The sequence below is a fragment of the Ictidomys tridecemlineatus genome, chromosome 7 (genome assembly GCF_052094955.1).
Source record: "Ictidomys tridecemlineatus isolate mIctTri1 chromosome 7, mIctTri1.hap1, whole genome shotgun sequence".
In the NCBI taxonomy this organism is placed as follows: Eukaryota; Metazoa; Chordata; class Mammalia; order Rodentia; family Sciuridae; genus Ictidomys; species Ictidomys tridecemlineatus.
In genome coordinates this window covers 143,143,919-143,162,426 of record NC_135483.1, presented here as the reverse complement: position 1 = coordinate 143,162,426, position 18,508 = coordinate 143,143,919, and positions in this window count along the sequence as shown.

Below are 18,508 nucleotides of genomic sequence, written 5' to 3'. Positions count from 1 at the left end.
GTTAGGGGTATAGCTCAGTTGGTAGAGTGCTTGCCTAGCATGCACAAGGCCCTGAGTTCAAACCCAGCACCACCACCCCCCCCAAAAAAAAAAACCATCTTAAATAGACCATATCCAACACTGAAATAACCTTCCCTCACACTAACCTCAGATATACTCTTCTCACAATCTTTCATGATTCAGTTGATGGCAGTGCAGTTCTTCCAGTTGCTTAAGCCAGAACATTCTTGTCATCCTTGATGCCCCACTCTCCCAGCCCTTATTCAAGGTTTACCTTACCTTCCAAATAATACAGAATGCAACCACTTCTCACCATGTACATTGCCATCACCCTGATCTGTGCCCTCATTTGCTGTAGTTGCCTTATAAATGTCTCTTCATTTCTATTCCTGACCACCACTGCTCATCCCCAGTACAGCAGCCAGAGTGATGCTTTTAAAACCTGTCAGGTTACAGCCCTTCTCTGCTCAGAATTCCAAGTTGTTCCTCAAGTCCTCAGAATGGCCTACAAGGCCCATCCAATTACATCTCTGATGTCATCTCCAACCACATTGTTTTGCTCAGTGAATGTTTTTAGTGCTACCAAGTGTCAGGTGGTGGTCTATGCACTTACATACCCCAGCAACCAAAGCCAAAAATTGCTGTCTTCCTGAAGCTTACCTTTTACTAAAGAGGGTGTAGGAAGGAGTAGGGAAACATAATAAATAAGTCAATTGTATATGACAAGGGGTAGGAGCTAAATGAAGAAACAGTCTGTGGAGAACAGTGGAATGACGTTTTAGTCATATCAGATGGAACCAATCAAGATGCAAACAATTGCATAGCTACTAGTGTACTTAAGATAGATGTCTGATATTAGGTTTTAAAAATGTTTAACAAAGATAAACTGTGCAAGCATACCTCGTTTTATTCTAGTTTACAGATATTGCTTTTTCCCCCCACATCGAAGGTGTGTAACATCCCTGTTTGAACAAGTCTGATCAATGCCATTTTCCAACAGCATGTACTGAAGGTTTAAACTATCATTACCATTTTTAGCAGTAATGCATTTTTAATTAAGGTATTACATTGTTTTATTATACATAATGATATTGCACACATAATAGATTATAGTGTAAACAATTTTTATGTGCACTGGGAAATCAATTTGTGTGACTCACTTTATTGCAGTGGTCTGGAACCAAACCAATTCTATTTCTAGGGTTCAACAAATAAGTGATGCATTAAAAGATCAAACTTGTATTTATTTGGACTTATTCCGGAGGACAGGAACAATCTTTTATTTATGGCATGTGCTTACTGTTAAAAAGTAGTTTTACTAATTCTACTTCTATGAAACTACAGAGTTTGATGCCTAGTTGTGAGACTAATTATAGGAGAATCCCATTTACTCCTAGGCCTTCATCTTAGATAAATCTACACATGCTCAAATACATTCACAAAATACCTAGAGAACACAGTTATCAATGCAAGTACTTTTAAAATACATTTAGAACAAATAATTTTAAAATCTGATCATTCTAGATTATCTTGACCACAGAATAGTTAATTTTGAGGCAAAGTTATAGAATTTCATTTGTTTGCAGTTATGAAAATGTCTTTAAATTTTAATAAATACCAATGAACTTTTCCTGTGATTTTCTAATATTTAAGTACAAATCTTTTCAGTTATTAATATGGTAGATAGAGGGTTGAGTGTTCATAAAGGCAAAGCATTAAGATCCTAGAGATCTAGGTAGTATCCTTCTATGTAGAAAACATTCTCAAAATATAAAATAAAGGCCTTTCTAAATAAACAGATAGTTCAACCATTTAAGTAAATTTTATATATATATTGCCATAGGAAAAGTTCAGTGAAATTGTTTCCAGAATGAAAGAACTTCGACATAGCAAAACGCATGTGACATTGTAACCCACAATAAGATAAACAACTTGCATAGATGTATTCTTTGTAGCAATCCAAAGCACCAAATCTGTGGTTAATTGTAAAATATAAAACATGGTCACAGCAATCAAGCTAGAAAGGTACTGTTACTTGATGATGGGCCAGTGGTTTGCATCTGTTTCCTCAAATGTTCATACTAGTCCTTCCAAAGGATTTCCACCACTATGTCATTGGTATACCCTTGTCATGGTCATGATGCCTTTCCTTGCCTCTGTTTTGCATTAGATTTCACATTTTAGGCATTTCTTGAGACAGAATTTTTTGAACAAAATAATTGCTATGGTTTGTATCATGTATGACCTCGATTCTTTTGAAAAGTATTTCTGATCCTAATCTCATTTCTAGTTATGTGAAATAAGATTTGGCTTACTTACTTAATTTTGCAGTGAATTTGCTTTCTGTGAAAGTGCATAAAAGAGAATGTTTCCCCTAAGTGAGCTCCTTCCTTTTATTTTTGCTCAATTTTTAAAGAAGCATGTAAATTAAGAAGAAATGCTGTTTTTCAAAGCCTAACACAAAATTTGGCAAAAAAAAATTATTTCATGTGGTTTATTTAGAAGAATTTAAGATAGCATTATCTATTATGAGTTTCTCGTGATGGGAGACAAATACTTTATGTGATGTTTATGAGAAATAAGAAAACTTGTCAATGCCATTATTCAACAATAAACCCTTTGCATTATCCACTAATATCGTATTATCTTTTCTTTGATTTTTTTTTATTCAGCGATTTTTTTAATGTAATTTTAATAATGCAGCTAGTTTCTCAGACCATTTTTGGGAGGTATGCTTATTAAAATTCATTGTCAGGTTCAAATTAAATAGTACCAATTCAAATAAAATGAGTTATATGATAAAACTATCATAGCATAATTATGTGGGCAATTAAAAAATATGTTGATTTCCTCCAACGTCTCCATTCTTAGGGAAAATACCTCTTATGTTACCTCCTAATTCATTCAACTCAGCTAATGGTTTCTGAGGTGACTTTCAGCACCATGAAGCAATCTGCTGAATCATAAACAGTCACATCAGTAACATATTGCAAGAGGAGCTTTTCAGATCTTCATGACAGTATTCAGTTTAAATAAAACTGGCTGATTCTTTATGGACTAAAGTGTATTTGTGACAAGGTAATATGAGATAACATTTTGAAAATTAGATATGCTCCCATTGTCATTTTTGTTACTGTCCTCTTTATATGAAGAAACTTGTATAAGTGCCTCAAAGGTAGTGAAGTCTTTTAGAAAATTACATTAGTCAATAATTTAAGAATTTGTATAAAATGGATTTATATGCCTGCTATAAATGTCAGAAAATACATAGGCATGTATAATTGAAAATCATTTATAACTAAAATTTTAGCATCTTGAAATTTTCTCCCAATGAATTTTTCACCAGAATTCTTAATACATAAAAAATAAATTAACTTATGGGCTGGGGATATAGCTCAGTTGGTAGAGTTCCTGCCTCTCATGCACAAGGCCCTGGGTTCATTCTCCAGCACCACCAAAAAATTAATTAATTCACTTAGTTTTTGTTTTGTTTTTTGCAGGTCAAAGTATGTAGCAGTATTAGTTTGCTAAATGACAGGCCATGGAAGAGAAGAATTGGGTCAATCAGTACCTGTTCATTGCTACTTCATGCTAAGCTGTTGGAAGCTGTAGAGACTAAAGTAAAAAAGACCAGGTCCCTACCTACAAGTAGAATCTATTTGAGAAGACAACATATTTGTTACAAGTCTGAGAGGAAAATTATTACAGCCTAACAACTTACGTAAACAGGTTTTATAAGTAAAGTAGGAAGATAAACCATTAAATTTGGGCTTCGCCTCAAATTATGGATGAAATTTGGGTAGAAAGAAAACAAACCTAAAGCCAGGCACAGTGGGGCATGCCTGTAATTCCAGCAGCTCAGGAGGCTGAGGCAAGAGGATCTTGAGTTCAAAGTCGGCCTCAGCAACTTAGCGAGGCCCTAAGCAACTCAATGAGACCCTGTCTCTAAATAAAATTTTAAAAAAAGAGCTAGGGATGTGGCTCAGCAGTTAAGTGCCCCCAGGTTCAATTCCTGGTACCAAAAATAAATAAAATCTAGAGACAAAAATTTAGATATACAAATGTTCTATGTTCACAGGACAATGGGAAGACAGACGTGTTTTAGGAGTAAGAAGTGGATCTGCATTGCTAGAAAGGGCAGGATTATTCAGGGTCTGGAAAAGCTATTTAGATTAGAAAGCATGGGAATCTATGACTTTCATAAAAGAAACACGTGAAAAATGTGAAGAAACAACAGCTGGGCATGATGGTCTTTCAGGACCTATAGAAACATTTTCAGTGCAATGATTTTAACTAGTGACAATAATCTCTACAGGCTTGGGCTTTGTTTCACATCTGTGGATGGAAGAGAAATCTAGAAATCTTGGGTTTGATGGAACCACTTCCCTACCCTATGTAGTTGGCATTTTAGGTTTCAATGTGCACCAACCACATAATCTGGGAATCCATAATGAAAAATTAGTAATGTTTTGGGGGCCCAAGTGTAAAATCTCTAAAAGTGAACATACCCAGTCTAGATCATGCTCAAGTGACACAGGTACAAAAATTTTATCCCATTAACAATAGCAAATGTTTTAAAAAGGTAAAAAATTCACTACAGAGCTAGGCACAGTGGCACATGCCTATAACCCCAGGAACTCGGGATACTAAGTCAGGAGAACTACAGGTTTGAGGCCAGACTTGGCAATTTAGGCCCTATCTCAAAAAATTAAAAGGACTGGGGCTGTAGCTCAGTGTTAAAGCACCCATGAATTCAATCCCAGCACTGGGGCAAGGTGCAGCAGGGGGAGTGGAGTAAGTCCACCATAGACCAGGAGCAGCAAATAACAAATAGGATTAGACTTCCAAGAATTTGAGCTAATAAAACAACATCCTGAAGGGAAACTAACTACGTTGAAATGATTAATGACTAAATGAAAGGATCAAAACCCTAAGAGAAGAATAAAGTACTATATTAGTCCATTTTATGCTTCTTTAACAATACCTGAGTCTGGATAACTTTAAAATGACAGATTTGTGTAGCTTACAGTTCTGGAGACCAGGAAATCCAAAATCAAGGGGCAGACATCTGAAGAGGGCCTTGTGTTGCCTCATAATGTGGTGAAAGGTATCTCAGGGTAAGAGAAAGGGAGAGAGAGAGCAAGGGGGCCAAAGTCATTTTTATAATAAACCTACTCTGTCAATAACAAACACATTTCTCATGATGAAGATTTTAGTCCATTTGTGAGGGCTTTACCCTCAAGACCTAATCACCTCTCAACACTGTTGTACTAGGGATCAAGTTTCCAACAATGAACTTTGGGGCACACATAAGCAGATATATGGAATAGGGATAGAAAGATTGGAAAAATAATTAGTAAGATTTTTATAAATAAAAAGTATCCGTATAGAAATGTAAAAGTCAGTGAATATGTTTCTTTAGAAACAGATAATAAGACAATAGCCAACTCACATTAGATCTGAGAGATTGCACAGAATGTAGCAAGAAAGATAAAGGACATACACAAATTGGAAAAATAATTAGTAAGATAATTACACAAGAGAAGAAAGAGACAAAGGGTAGAAGAGAAGCTCCTGTGTGAGCCTAACAGGAATCCCAGAAGGTATGAATTAAAAGAACAGAAGTTATATTCAAAGATAATGCCTGGACATTTTCTGCAATAGATGAAAGACATGACTTCTCACTTTCATAAAGCAGTTTAAATAAAACTAATTCTTCACTTGGACCCATCACATAAATACTTTAGAACACCAAAGTCAAAGAGGAAATCTTAAAAGCAGAGAAAATATATTGTTCCACAAAGTTTTATTTAAATTGATTCATGAATGTGAGAATTCATGTTTTTCATCTATTACAGAAAATTTCCAGTCATTATCTTTGAAAATAACCTCTATTCTTATAATTCTTATCTTCTGGGATTCTTGTTAGGCTCACACAGGAGCTTCTTTCTATTTTATCTTCCTTGCTACATTCTGTTAAATTTTTATTTTTGCATATATGATGTCATAAGGACTACTGGTATCTTGTTTTCTTACAAGGTTTTTTATCTAGGTTGAGTATTAGGGTAATGTTGGCTCCATAAAAATCAATTGGGAAATGGTTCATCTTCTGTTCTTGGAACAGTTTGTGAAAATTTTGTATTATTTCTTCCTTAAATATGAGTTGGAAAGTATTCACAGTTCTATGTGATCTCAGAAAATGGATTTACTCCTTTCCAATGGTTATTTCTCCAGTCTTGAGTAAAGTATTATAATAGCTCTAATTTATTTTCTGATATATACAAATCAGTACTCAGCCAAAGAATCAAGGCATCTCTCCTGTAGATCTTTTAAGAAACATAATCTCTAGTGCCATGTCTATCAACTCTTATATTACTTTCCCATTTCTGCTATAACAAATCACCACAAATATAGTAAATTAAAATAATACAAATTAATTCTCTTAAAGCTCTGGAGGTCATATCCAAAAATGTGTCTCATTATGCTAAAAATCAAGGTGTGAGCATTCTGTCCACAACCTGTGTGGGAAGGGAGCGTGTAACCCTTAAAGGTGTGGGCCAACTGCAAAATAAAAGCTTTGAAAGTAATGTTAAAAAATAAAGATGGACTGGGTCTGCAGCTCAGTGGCAGAGTGCTTGCCTAGCATGTGTGGGCACTGGATTCAATCCTCAGCACCACATATAAATAAATAAATAAATATAAAGGTTCATCCACAACCAAAATACACACACACACACACACACACACACACACACACACGAAAAAGACAAAAGACCAGGAATATATTAAAGCAGGGGCCAGACGGGTAGATAGACCTTCCTGATGGATCTGATCCTAACAAAAAGAAAAACCCGCACATGCTTTATTTATAGTGGTACAGACCAAAGGGGATCAGTAAGGAGTTTACTCAGAAAAAAATACGATAAGAATGGGGAAAAACAGGTGGTTTGGTGCTTGGCAGTTTATGCTTATCTCCAGTGGCTGTGTTTGAACCTGGGGCTATGAGCTAAGGCAAGGTACCAGCTTGATCTGGGCTTTCTCTAACAAGGGAATTTCATCCAGGAGTTCCCAGAAAAGCAGCTTCCCTGCCTTAATGTCTCAAACCAAATCCACAGTTCATACATACCTTCCAACATCAGCAAGTCTTTGTTCCTTCTGGAGAGTCTAGGGTTGAATTCATTTTCTTGCGAGTTCAGCTTCTATAGGCTTCCTGCATTCCTTGGCTCATGGCCCCATGCCTTCATCATCAGAGCCAGTGTCTTCAAATCCCTCTTTAAAAGACAAAGACATACATGTTCTATTACTCAGCAGTTTCACTTTGTCTAATTTTTTATACATATAGATGTGTCACATTTTTAAATAAATTTTTTAAATTCAGCAATTCTAGATAAAAACAATCTTATTAAAACTACACTGAATGTAGCTCATTGCCCAGTGTTGCTTAATACAGTCTTCTTTTTAAAATACCATGACCAGGGGTTAGGAGTGTAGCTCTGCTTGTCTATGTGAGATGCTGAGTTCAATTCCCTATATTGCCAGAGGGGTAGAGGAGGAGAAGCCATGACCAAATCTCTGTGTGCTACTAATCTCAAATAAGATTTGAGACTATTCATAATTTAAATATCAGTAAGTCTTTCATACCAAGAACAGATGTTGTCAAATAATTCTTGAAATAAATAGGTAGTAATTTTGTACTGTACAATACCATTGCTAACAAGTGTTTCTTATACTCAATAAGCTTCAGAAGCTATGTTCTCCATTTGAATGAAATACAAACACTCTTTTGGACAGAGAAAAGATATTGATCCAAAATTACATCATAATCCTGAAGGACAAACCAAAATAGAACCAATTTTAGCATCTTCAAAATATACCAGAACTTCTTTTAAATATTGTATTATTCTAAATGGGATATCTCTGAGGAAAATTAGAAGAAAGGCCATAGGTAGCATTTTTTTAAAAAAAGCGTAAGAGCTTAGGTCAGATCTACATAATAGCAAATCCATATATCATCTTTCTAATCTTGATGAATAACAAGCAGATTACCCTAGCCACTAAGACATTCACTTCCAAGATACTGTATGAGAACCCAGTGAATATTATGCAAGCATTGAAATCATGACTTATTTTCTAAGACAACTATGGAAAAAGATGCACAAAATAAGATGTATAAATATAATTTAAAAGAAAAATAAAACAAGTGCTTCTGCCTTCCCAGGGATTTGATTCAATATTTAGTTTGGGAACATTGGAATTCTCTTTCTGGAAGTTTAGGAAAACTTAAGAAAAATAGCAGATAGAGTTAATGAGGAATGCAAAGGGGTTGCTGTATGTAATGATCAAAATGTTTGCATACATAGATGAGCCATAAAGCAACAAAGGAGGTATTATATGAAAAATAATAATGTCCATAATAGAGTTGTATTTGAAGGTAGATGCCCTTTGGAATTCCCTTGACCGTAAAGCCAGACATTGTTGTGGGGCAGGTACTGGGAATTGAACCCAAGGGTACTCTACTGATGCCCTAGCCCTTTTTAGTTTTTACCTGTCCTTGAATTTGTAATCCTCCTGCTTCAGTCTTCTGAGTGGCTAGGATTACAGACATTTACTATGCCTTTTAATATGCCTTACAGTCAGACAAGGAGAGGTGGCAAAGCTACAAATGAGAGGATGCTCCTGAACTCCCATAAGGCTAGAACCAGGAAAGAGTGACCCAATGACATTCCAATCACTGTACAGGCACTTAACCACATGCCTTACCAGAAATATATCTATTCCAGGTGAGAGATGGCCTTGTCTGGAATAATTCATCTTCCTAACGAGCAAAAATATTGAGCACCTCTCTTCCCACACCAAACATACTCTTTTGCTCTAAGGAAGAAAGAGCAAAGCCCAATGAGTTACTTCATGTCTTAGTCAGTTTTGTTGCTACAACAGAATACCTTATAAGAAAATAAGTTGACTTGTCTCATGATTGTGGTAGCAGGAAAATCCAAACAGCATAGCACTGATGTCTTCCCCCTGTCTGCATCACAACATGGCAAAGAATTAAAAGGGTGAAAGTAGCATGCAAACAGACTAAGGGGAAGTGCCAGACTTGCTTTCTCTCAACCCACTTTGAAGGTAGCCCACAAGTCCCACAAGAATAAGAACTGGCTCCTAAGAGTACCAATCACTCTTAAAAACCCCAGTACCTCTCCAAGGTACTACCTCCAAATCCTACCATATTGAGGACCAAGTCTCAACATGATTTGATAGGGACAAATCACATTCAACCCATGACACTGCATCTAGCTCAGTCTGGTGAGGAAGACTAAAGACACCTCTCTATCAATGCTGGACACGACCCATTGTAACCTACTGATACACAAACTAATGGGCGTGTTATCTTCCCTTGAACTCCACAGTGTTCCCACTATACCATCACAGATCAAGGTCAGGAAAACTGCAATAGAAACTTCCCTTCTGATAAAGGACTGTTGGGGGACACATAGCAATTATTTGTCAGTAGCAGGTATAAAATCTGATGGGTCAGGCATTGTGAGAGTCCTCTTTTCTGCAATTGAGATTTCCATTGATCAGACCTGCTTCCACTCATTGGTGAGATTCCTCTTTCTTTGTGGCCTTTCTGGTGGTCTTCCATGTTTCTTACCCTCCTTAGCTACACTTATGATGGGGATTTTGCCCTTGTGGAGGACCTTAAGTCTTCACAGCCTACTTCCTGTCTATGCAAGTTTGGGGGCCAAGGACTATTGGTTTGTTAAAGGCTTATAGTTTCTTCTGCAATGTACCTTTCTCAAGATCTCAAGGATTTATAACCTATTTGTTTCAAATCAGTTCATAAGCCAGGAGGTATGCCAACATTCATTCTTAGACACATCTCTCCAAACATATCAAGTCAGGTTTAGTACATTAGAGTCTCACTCCTGGGACTCTTTCTCTCTAACCAATGACAGCTTGAAGTCATCAGACTTAAATGAGAAGATTTAATTCTTTGCTGCAGGGTTTTGTCTTGGTTGGCTTTTGGCATTCAAATCTTAATGCCTACTATAATTTGGATCTGAAATGTCCCCCAAAGACCCATATGTGAAAGGCCTGGTCCCCAACCTATGTTACTGTTGGGATATGGTGGAACCTTTAAAAGATGGGGCTAGTAGGGGGCTCTCCAAGGTAGATACTGGGTTCCTAGTCACTTCCTGTCTTTCTCTTTTACGTCCTGGCCACTTGGTAAATGGCTCCCTCTGCTGCCATGATATACTGCCTCACCACAAGCCCAAAAGTGACAGGGCCAATTGATCAATTGATCATGGACTGAAACTTCTGAAACCATGAGCCAGATATCCTTCTTCCTTTTTTTTTTTTTCTTTATCTTAGGTATTTTGTTACTATGATGGACAGCTGACGAATCCAATGTCTCTGTTATTCCTCTAGTTTAGTAGCAGTTGGCTTCTCTAACCCTGCTACTCTAGTCCCCTCAGAATAAGAGAAGCTGCTTCCCTGAGTCTCACACTTCAGAGGGTTCCTTTATCACTCCAGATCTGGTGCTCCGTACTTCTACAACATAACCCTGACACTGACAGAAGTAACTTATACCATCCAGGCCTCCGGGAAATACTTTTCTACATCGGTTTCACGTGCCATCAAAAGGAAAAGTAACTGCATGAACTTCAACCCATGAAATTTTGTGGGCTGTGTCACTGCCGAGGTCAGAGATGAACACAAGTAGTTCAGAAAGATTCGAGTCGTGGCAGTGTCTGGACGAGAAAACATATGTTAACTTGTGAAATCTTTTCTCTTGACGTAAATGCATCAGATCCTTGCACAGCTAAGTATCATTTCCCAGTTAAGTCAAATGTCCATTTTCTTCTTTTGCTGTTCCAATTTGTAGTATTGTCAAAAAACTCACTTGGTGTCTGAGAAATATTTTGCAATACTACCAATTCATTTTACTCTTAAAAGTTGGATACTTCAGCTGTAGTTGCATGAATGAAGCAATACCAACTCCCTTAATATTGGCAACTAGATGGACATTGAACCCTAGATTGTAATAAAAATTAAAAATGTTAATAGGATGTATGTAACTAAAATTTCAAAATAATATTTAATATAATTTTATTTTACCTTTCCATAGATTATTTTAAAATGCAAAAAAAGTTTTTTAGAAATTTAATTTTTTAATTTTTCACTTATTAAATTTACATTTTGATGAAAATATGTTTACATTGGTATGTTTTGATTAATTACTTAGTTTTAAATCTATATCACTACTATGAAGAGAACAGAATTATATAAAAATTGTTATAGCATAATTAGTGATTTGTTGAAATGAAGGCAAGAAAGTGTATCAAATATCATAAAATTTGTCTTAATTTTTTCTTACTCATGTAAGAAATTTATTGGTCCATTAAAATAACATCCAAAATATATGTAATAGTTATTAAACATAGTCATCTTTGTAGGGTTAGGGTTGTGTCTCAGTGGTAGAGCGCTCTCTTAGCATGTGCAAAGCCCAGGGTTTGATCACATAAAAATAAATAAATAAAATAAAGGTATTGTGTCCAACTATAACTAAAAAATAAATATTTTTTAAAAACCACAAGCTTTATAGAAATATAGTCATCTTTGATATTTTGCTGATTCTTTTTTTAAAAATTTTTTTTGTAATTATAGACAGACAGAATGTCTTTATTTTATTTGTTTGTATGTGGTGCTCAGGATCGAACCCAGTGTTTCACACATGCTAGGCAAATGCTCTGCCACTGAGCCCTAGCCCCAGCCCTGATTCTTAATCATAAAAAATATAGTTTTTATATGGTTTAACATTTTGTCATTATAGAAATACATTTGTCAAAGTAGAAGGGTAGAACATACTTTAATAGTTTGTTAGTGTGGTTTATAACATTTAAATATTGAGAAAATGGTATACAGGCCACCTTTCGTATTCCAACCCTAGACCTCACAGTCATCTGGACAAGCCTACCTAAAAGGCCTCAGAGTCCTAGGTGCTCCTGTGCTCCTGCCTGTTTGCACACAAGGTGACTAATGCTTCTTTTGAATATTGCTTGTCCTTATCCTAAGGTGGTGGAGGCAGGAGGGAGAGAAAAGAGAACTCTTTAGGGTCCCGAACGTCATTACTATACACAACTAAGAACTGGTCGTATGACTTTCCGTGAACACAAAGGGATCAGAGAATGCTTGCTCAGTACAGTTGTTATACTGTTTCCCCATCTTATAATTTGAGTTTGGGTAAACAGGGTCACATGGTTACACAGCCAACAGAATCAGAAGCTGAACACAGGCAGCTGGGGGGAGAGGCTGTCCTCTATGCTACACAAACCCTCCAGGAATGTGAAGAAATCTTGGGAAGTGCTCTAAACATGTGCCAGACATGAAATCAGCTTCAAGTTGATCTTAAGCAGTCTTCATGGACACAAGAAACCCAAGTGAGCATGTAAGAGTAAAGTTTGCAGTGTTCTGACTCAAGAACTCCATACCCACTCAAATGATCCTTTATTTGTTAGCACAAACATTACTGAGGAGATGAAAACCCACATGGCTCTGGAGATTCGTTTCCTCACCTCTGAGCAAGACACTCATTCAGAAGGTCTACGTTAGCTAAGTAGAAGAGGAAATGGATACCAGGTGCTGAGCTCGGGAAGCATTTTATTTCTTCATCATTGTCCTAAACTAGGAAGCCTCACATTTTATGTGAGATCACTCCTCCTTGGAATAATGAGAGCTAAGGGCACAGCGCCCTGTCCTACTGCTCTTAAGTTTTTCTCAATGAAATAATTTTAATTCTACATTACATAGCACTGGTGCATATGTACCCATTCACTACAATACACATTTTGAACACAAGTATATCTTTTCTTAAGAGAGCTGGGGTTATAGCTCAGTGAGAAAGCACTTGCTTAACATGGGCGAGACACTGGGTTCGATCCTCAGCACCACATAAAAAACAAATAAATAAAAAATAAAAAAGGTTAACTTCTTGGGCTGGGGTTGCCGCTCAGTGGTGGAGCACTTGCCTAGCACATGTGAGGCACTGGGTTTGATCCTCAGCACCACATAAAAGAATAAATAAAGGTACTGTGTCCATCTACAACTAAAAATATGTTTTTAAAAATAAAGGATAACTTCTTTAAAAACAAAACCAAAAAGCCCACAGACAAAAAGCCCAAGGAAGAAAAATGAATCAGAATAAATAACTCAGGAGTCAGGAAGATACCAGAACAAATGTGAAAAATAAAACCGGTTAAATGTATAGTTAAGTCTGAGTAATTATTATTGCAGGACTTTACTTGTGAGTTTAAATGGAACTGTTTAAAGAAGTCTTAAAATGGGGTAGACATAAAGTCTAAAAATTAATGATCTGAAACAAAAGCTCAAGATGGTTTCAACAAACCTTGAAAGATATGGTGTGGTGTGGGGGGAGGGTGAAATCATACTAAAATTCTTACTCTGTTCTGAAGACCGGTGGCTGTCCCCAGCATGCATTCTTCCTTTCTTGAAATAGCAGAGTTTTTAGTGGCTCGTGGCCACCCAGCTACCAACATGTGGCATGCGGGTAGGGTCCATGCAGGAAAACAAACAATGCAGAATATCTTAATATGGGAAGTTAGTTTAATAGATGTTTGAAGACTGAAAAACCAAAGGAGGAATGTTGACATAAAACATCAGAAGTTATATGCTAGAGGTAGCTACAATTCCTGGGGCTGGGGGAACAAAGAGAGAGAAGTTACAGAACCAAGAGGCTCAGAGGAAGGATCTGACTGAGCAGATGAGGGCGATGAGCCTGGTTCTCTAAGTGCTAAAAGAAGTTGGAGACAAGTACCAACTGATGCTACTAGGGAAATGAAAGGTATAACCAGCAAATGTAGAAGAAGGAAGTCCCTGCTTTCCTCCTCCTTCCTTCCAGTTTCCCTCTAGTGCCCTCTGTTGGTGGAAATGATAACAAAGTCAACTGATAGAGGAGAAATGTGGTTTGTAGAGCCCCAATCTCAGCATCAGAATCCAGTATAGTCTGATGTGGTGACACATGCCTGTAATCCTGGCGACTTGGGAGGCTGAGGCAGGAAGAAAAAAGTTTGAGGCCAGCTGAGCCAATTTAGCAAGACCCTGTCTCAAAATAATAAGTAAAAAGGGCTGGGATGTGGCTCAGTAGTACAGCATTCCTGGGTTCAATTCCCGTTAACGACAGCAACAAAACCAGTAGAAAGGTGAAAATGCATGGGAGAAACAATCACTTAATAACTGACACAACTACATTTCCCAGCCTCGCTGTCACTGGTACCCACAGGGCTCTTAACCTAGTGGTCTTCTTTATTGCGGCCCATAGGATCTAGAAGTACATCTCTCCCAGCTGTCTCCATGCCTCAAATCCCAGCCTAGCTGTGTCCAACCCTTATCTGTCACTCACTCCAACCCAGAACCTCGTTTTGAGCACCCAGACTGAACTGTTCCCAGGATGACCAGCAGTGGATATAGCCCTTTCCAGGGAAAACACGTTCCCCTTACAAAGGCCCATTGAATTAATAATGTGGAATTCTTGGGATATGTTCTTAAGGAAATAGTATTCAGATCATCATCTCTTTATAAAAGATGCATATAAAACAAAAAGAAAGTTGAAATACTAAAAAAGATACCCTAGGAAAATGCAGTGTAATAAAATTGGGGGTTTGAGCAATATTAATATCAGGAAAAGTAGCATAACCTAAGATAGTAAATGAGGCAAAAATACATATATTACCAGAGTAAAAATTGATTAAAAAATATAGGGGCTGGGGATGTGGCTCAAGCGGTAGCGCGCTCGCCTAGTGTGCGTGCGGCCCGGGTTCGATCCTCAGCACCACATACAAACAAAAAGATGTTGTGTCCGCCGAGAACTAAGAAGAAATAAATAAATGTTAAAATTCTCTCTCTCTCTCTATCCCCCTCTCTCTCACTCTCTCTTTAAAAAAAAAAAAAATATAAATGAACCTTTACATTATGACAACATATCACTAAAACATCTTGTAAGAAAGTGAAACAGATAAACTGGATCCCAAGACTTAAATTCTTGGAGACGGAAAAAATAATTAGACTTAGCTTGTCACATAACACAATTTCAATTCAACTTTTGATGATTCAAACATTAAAGTAACCCAGATTTTGAGGAACACGTTAGTAATTATTAGATGGTTATCTAAGTCTTGAAAGCCTTTGTTAGGGGAACGGATTTTCCCTTGAGACCTGAGCATTCCCTCTGCCAGTCAGTCTGGGAACAATTTAGTCTAGTTCCCACTCCATCCTGCCCCGAAAAAGGCTTTGGGTTGGGGTAAGTGACAGACAAATGTCACACAGAGGTAGGCTGGGACTTCAGGCATGGAGACCCCTGGGGATGAGCTACTCCTAGCTCCAGTGGGCTGAGAGTGAGGAAGGCCACCAGTTTATGAGTCTTGGAAGGGCTGACTATAAAGGTAAGGTTATTCCTGTTATTGGGTTTGTTGTTGTTGAGGAGTTGCTTGGTCAGGATCTGAATTGTTCTTGCTTTTGATTTTTGTGTGTGTGTGTGTGTGTTTTTTTTCCTGTATGATACTCTCTTCCTACCTTCACACCTACCCCCTTTATCCCAGGACCTTCAAGAAGGTCTCATTAGGTCTTTTCTAATGTTCCCCCCTGACTTCAGCTCCCACTGAGGACAAAGTGGGTACAGGGAAGGCAGCCACATCCTGAGAACAGAGCCCATCACCAGGAGGCTGTGGAGCCAGGGGCACTCAGAGGGGTTTTGTGGCTCTTAACTCCCACATGTATCTCCTCATGCTCTCTTTGGACTCCGGAACCAGCTAGGTGGTCAGGTCTGCCGTCTCTAAGGTTGCCTGACCAAAGAGCCTCCTGGGGTAGGCCTTACTACCAGTCCACCTCCTGCCCCAGGAAGGGGCCCAAGTTCAAGTGCCCTGAACTTGAGGGCACTCTGGGGTTAGGGTTTCTTTCTACAGCCAGAGTTAGTTCTTTGCTCATCTTTTAAGAGGTGGTATTGGTGTTGGTACTCTATCACTGACTTAGAAGAGCTCTTTGTATAACACGTCTGTGGGTACACAGGAGGAAAAGTCTCCACCAAGCTGTGGTCTCATCAAGGAAGCCCTGGAGACAAAAGTTTCCTGCTCAGAGTCTTGGCTGTTTCTTGCCAGCTGCTCCCAACCTGTCCACCCCTCCAGCTTCTGGGGATGGGAGGGGTAGAGTTAGGGAAGGGTAGTGTACATGTGGAGTGCAGTAGGTGATTTTGTGACTTTGCTGATTCTAACGGAATTCCTAAGGTTTCCCAAGGGTCAGAAGATGAGACAGTTTTGTCTCATGGGATCCAAGAAGGGACTGGGTGAAGTCTACTGAACTCTCAGGACTACTCCAATCAGCAACGGTAGGAACTGGAGAGTTGGGTGGCTTGAGATGACAGAGGAGGGAGTTCACTTGATAGAGAAACCGGCTTTCAGAGACAACAAAGATGGCTGTTGGCCAGGCGGGATGCTTGGGTCGCTGGCTTGTGTCATCCCCACATGTCAGCTAAGTCATTGATCATCATAAAATGTTGAATGCATTCAGAATTCTTCAGAAAAAAGAGAAGGGGTGGAGCTTCTGGGTTTGGTCCCCAGCTGAACCAAGAAGATCTAGATTTTGTAGCAGCAAAAAGAAACAGGAGAATGTAGTGGGTGGAATTAGTGAAGGATTTTGAACTCACCCAGATCCTGAAACATGTTCAGGCCAAATTTCACCAAGATTTCTGGAGGAGCATAGAAGCCCTGAGAAATGAGTAGCCATATATCTTGCAATGGCCTGCAAATTAGCTTAATGCCTGGGTCACGGGACCCAGCAGAAAAAAGATTACACACTTAAATTAATGAGTCCACCCTTTTTGTTTTGCTTCTTTTGCTTATGCCCACTTCCCTTCTACTTTCTACCATGAGTTGAAGCAGAGTGAGGCCCTCACCAGAGGCAGCTACCAGATTTTGGGCTTCCCAGCCTCCAGAATCTTGAGCCAAAATAAACATCTTTCCTTTATAAATTACCTATTCTCAGGTATTCTGTTACAGCAACAGAAAATGGACTAAAACAGTAGCAGAATTAGGGTTCAAAACCAGGTTGAAAGGAGGTCTTTGGGTTAATTTGTAAAATCCTGATTTGCAAAGGTATGATGGTACACTCCTGTGATCCCAGATATCTGAGAGGATGAGGCAAGAGAATAGAAAGTTAGAGTCCAGTCAAGCAATTTAGTGAGACCCTGTCTCAAAGGAAAAAAAAAATCAAAAAGAACTGGGGATATAGCTCAGTGGTAGAGTACTTGATCACCATGTGCAAGGACCTGGGTTCAATCCCCAATACTGCCAAAAATAAAAAATACAAATAAATTCTATCTTATACCTGTAATAAGAGAAAACATTCATTTTATTAAAATAATTGTTGGATTAACTGAGAGTGCTTTCCTAAGTGATCCATAATTGGGCAATTTGGTTTTTAATGAAGGACTTTTAATAATGAACTTACAGAAGACTTAACATATCTAGCCTAGGAATGATAGAAACTATTAAGTAAAGAGATAAAGTCTATTGAGTATCTTTGTTTCTAAAAAATAATTGTATTTTTGAAAGCATGAAATTAGTATTTGAAAGAATTATACATTCAGGCTGGGATTGTGGCTCAGTGGTAGAGTGCTCGCCTAGCATGCACGAGGCACTGGGTTCCGTCCTCAGCAACACATAAATGTAAAATAAAGATATTGTGTCCATCTAAAACTTAAGAATAAATATTTTAAAAGAATTATAAATTCAAAATGATTTCTCAAGCAGGTGAATATTCATACTTCTGTCTTATGTGACACTTGTTTCCTGAATCATAACCATTTCCCTGATATTTTTGAAGGGACAACAAACAAACAAACAAAACAAAATCCACTCATTTCCCTTTCACTAGCAGACAAACAATACACGGTGTAACAATCATTCTATGTTTTCATTTATACTGTAACTGCTCTAGAAAATTGGAACTAGCCAGAAAATAAATGTTAGGACCAAAATGCACTGATAGCTTTTACTTTTCAGTATATTCCTTTTTGAAATAGAAATCAGAGGACAATTTTACTGTTGAGTTTATTGAACATAACACCACCTAGTGGTAGTTGAAAATTCTTTAACCATGAAGAGCACATTCATTTCTTTTAGAAATTCTGGAACCAATTCACTCTCAGTTTATCTTACCAAGCCACCGTGCTTTAATATCAAAATATTAGAGGGCTTTGGGTTGTTTAGTTTGTTGGTTTGGTGTTTCGCCTATCATTGTAAACAGCTGGGCAGTTGAAATCCTGAGCACGGTTTATAACCAATGGGAGGGGATATATATATATAGGCTCTTGGAGGCCCCCCAAAATATTCTTCCCGGATTTCAAATTTCTTATTTTTGCAATCAAAATATTATGATAATTTGCTTTATTTGGTATATCCTGAAGTCCCTCAGAGCCCTTCTCTGTACAGCCCCA